The following is a 3663-nucleotide window of genomic DNA, read 5'->3' on the forward strand; positions in this document are numbered from 1 at the left end:
TAAAGTTTTCAATCCTTTTTGCCCTAAGTTTTGCAAGAACGTTTTTTGTTTTCAATAACTATTTAGAAGTGTGTATACCCTTTTGTATCCATCGAAATAAGTAATATATATTTCTAGTGAGTAACCTTGTGATATTTTAGATCACTCTTTCTGTAAACCTTAGTGTTTTAGTTAGAAATGGTTATATTCCAAACAATAGTCATGGTTTTTAGCCAATAGTACGTACATTCAAAAGAATACTTGGGTATTTAGCCGGAGTGACTACGTATTTAAAAAATACTCTGGTTGTTTTAATTAGGAGTAATTGAGGTCTAAACAATACTCACTTTTGCAGCGTTAGTATGCTTAGTGGAACTTGGTCAGTTGATCAAGAACTGGATGTAGTTTTCCTTTATAATTGCACCAATATAAAAACATCAAGCTAAAATCCTTCTTTTCCTTGAGTTTATTTGTATTGCATGTTATCAATTTTGAATCAACAAAAGAAGAAGAGTTTCTATAATGTAGGTTTTTAGCAGATTGTTTGCGAAGTTAAAACTTGAGTTTGACTAAACATCATCCGACATAATATTGCAATTTTCTTTTTATTTTTCTCTTGGATCAAAGATCCATTTACAAAAAGCAACAAAAATTATTTGAATAAGTTTCTTTATTAAAGACAAATGTATTTACATAAAAGCATAAGAAATAAGGCCCTTTATTTTTGTAAAATTTTCGATGAATAGATTTATGGGTCTTTATTTTAAAATTGTATTTTTCTTCATTTTGTTGTGCTATTGCGGTTGTGCTATGCAATAAAAAAATAAAGTGGTTTTCTATAAAATTTTGAGAAAAAAGTTAGAATCATGAATTAAATGAGAAGAGTCTAAAGTGATTTCCCTCTCCTTTTGATTTTATCTTTGTTTTTGTTTTTTTATCCCTATCTCATGGCTCTTTGAACCTAGATATGGAATTGGAGGAGTATCCCTCCCTCTTAAGTCCATGATAAGGTTGTGAAGAGGTTAATATTGAGCATATTGTTGTTCTATCGTTAAACAAAGTTGACCTAGTTCTTTTAAATCATTATAGGGTAATAGTTCAACTTTATCCCTAATCTCTGGGTTAAAATCACTTTCAAACCTAACTATCATTTTCCTAGGTTCTTCTATAATCCCCACCCTTATCATGAATAACTCTATTTTTTGTCTATACTATTTCACTCATGCTCTTTTATTGGAGTGTACGGAGTTAATCCATCAACTCCCTTTGATAATAGGAGGGGGCACATGTCTTTTTCTTGATTGCTCTCCATATTTACTCTTAGATTTACCTTATTGATGCATGTATTGAGAAAACATGGTTTTTAGCTTTTCCTTTGATATTTTTTTTTCTATTTTGTAATTCATCTCTCGAACATTCTCCCTCTCAATCCCTAAAACTACCATGCACGAGATTATATCATACAAACCGCTTCGACAACACAAGTCAAATGCACGAGATCAGAAGCATCAAACACATATTGAAACTGTACATATCAGACGATATAAAGCATTGGTCAAGCATTAGACGAAACATGATAACATGGAAGTATCCATACTTAATCTTTATATTCTTAGAATTTTTATAACACAACATTTATGTTTTCAGATCTTATTTGATATTTCTAAATCATAGAAAATATTATTTTCAAATAAAATTACTGAAATTAAATGATTTCATAAAGGATTTGAATACATAGTGTTTTACTGTGATGTCTTTCGAATACAGGTGTGGAAGCACGCCAAACAAAAATTGCAACACCCACAATCTCCACACAAAATCGCATGGGCATTATATTAGAGTTCATGTTGAAACATTCTTTATTACACGACAAACTAATTAACTAATTAACATTGTCTATTGACCAAGATGTATCATAAGACTTCCTAAAAAGATTAATGCAATAAATTTACACTTTGAATTATGAATGAACCATAATTTTTCATAGTAGTTTGAGGAACATATTTAATAAAAAAAATTGATATAATAATAACTTTATATATCAAAACAGCATTCAAAGTTCATAAAATATAATTAATTGAGTTACTTAACTATATTTTAAATACTGATTAATTCAATTACTAGTGTTCCTAGACATGTCTTAAAATTTTGGTGTAAAAATATTCCAACATTTTTATCTCCAAAATATTTTCTAATTATCTGCAATATTAGTCTTTTAAATATTTTAATTAATTTAATGAAATAAATTATTTTTATCTCATTAGAATTAAAGAAGATGGAAAACAACAAATTACATAATCAATATTTTGCAAAACATTACATTAAAAACCACAACAGTAATTTTTAGAAATCTTGATGAAAACCTTTTATCTTTCAAATTTTAGCACACATAATTTTCTACTATAAAACAAATAAAGATAATCTTGGTAGAATATTAAATTTCCATTTTAATTAATTTTTTTGGTTCCATAAATAATGCGACAGAAGGTGATGTCCTTCTGTGATACAGTACAAGCAAATAAATTAATTAGTTTTTGAAAAAAAATAGTTTTTATTGGTAGAGTTGAAGGGATCCTTTTGTCTAATAAGGACAGACAAAAGGCCTCTGCACTGTACCAGAATTTTTAATATATTTTGGCACAGAAGCTTGATACCATTTTTACTAACCAACAACACTCACATTTCTTAAAAAAATAACCTCAACAATTAAAATTAGCTCAGGGATGATTTAAAAATAAAATTTTCAAATTATACGAAAAAATGTTGATATCATAAAATGTTTTTGTAAAACAAAAATAAGATAAGAAATTACGAACTTGAATAAGATCAACAATAGAACTAGCCATAGACAATTGAAATAAAGAAATAAATAAAAGATAAGAAAAATAGAAGAAAAATATGTATTACTTATAAAAAAAAAGTTAAGTATGTTTTTATTACTTGTACAATAATATGAAATTAATTTTTTATTTATAGCTTAAATTTTAATTTTTTTATATTGATATAATAATTAAAATTTAAATATAATCTATATTATAATATTATAATATTCATATTAACAATAAAATAATATAAAATATTTAACATTCTAATTCACATTATAAATTTATCAGGAAAAAATAAATTTTACATGGAAATAATTAACGAAAAATATATTTAATTCTAAAAAGATAAATAAATAAAATTCTATATTTTTTTAAATAAGTTCTAATAAAAGTTAAATTATCATTTCACTTCTAATAACTAAAATAAAATTGTAAAAGTGCTCTTTCATAGCCATAAAGGTGTAAAAAATTAGTTCACGTATTTCATTTTATCCAAAATTATTGAATATATATGCAAAGTAATATCATCGTTTACAAAGAAAACTTAATTAAGCAATTTCTTATAAATCAACAATGAATAATTACTAATATTTCTAATTTTATTCCATAGAAAAAAAATAAGTGAGGATAACATAAAGAAGTTAATGTTAAACACAGTATCATATTAAGTTCACATATTAAAATGTTAAATTTAATTAGTTTTCGTTTTATTTTAATAAAATGACAATTAAAACATATTATAATCATTTATGAATAATCGTACATAAAAATTAACTTTACGTTTAAAGTTTCACTTTTATTTAAATTCAAAAGAATGGCAAAAGTAATAAAAAATAAAAATAAAATAAAAAATTGTCCT

This window comes from Phaseolus vulgaris, chromosome 1 (assembly GCF_000499845.2).
Source record: "Phaseolus vulgaris cultivar G19833 chromosome 1, P. vulgaris v2.0, whole genome shotgun sequence".
In the NCBI taxonomy this organism is placed as follows: domain Eukaryota; kingdom Viridiplantae; phylum Streptophyta; class Magnoliopsida; order Fabales; family Fabaceae; genus Phaseolus; species Phaseolus vulgaris.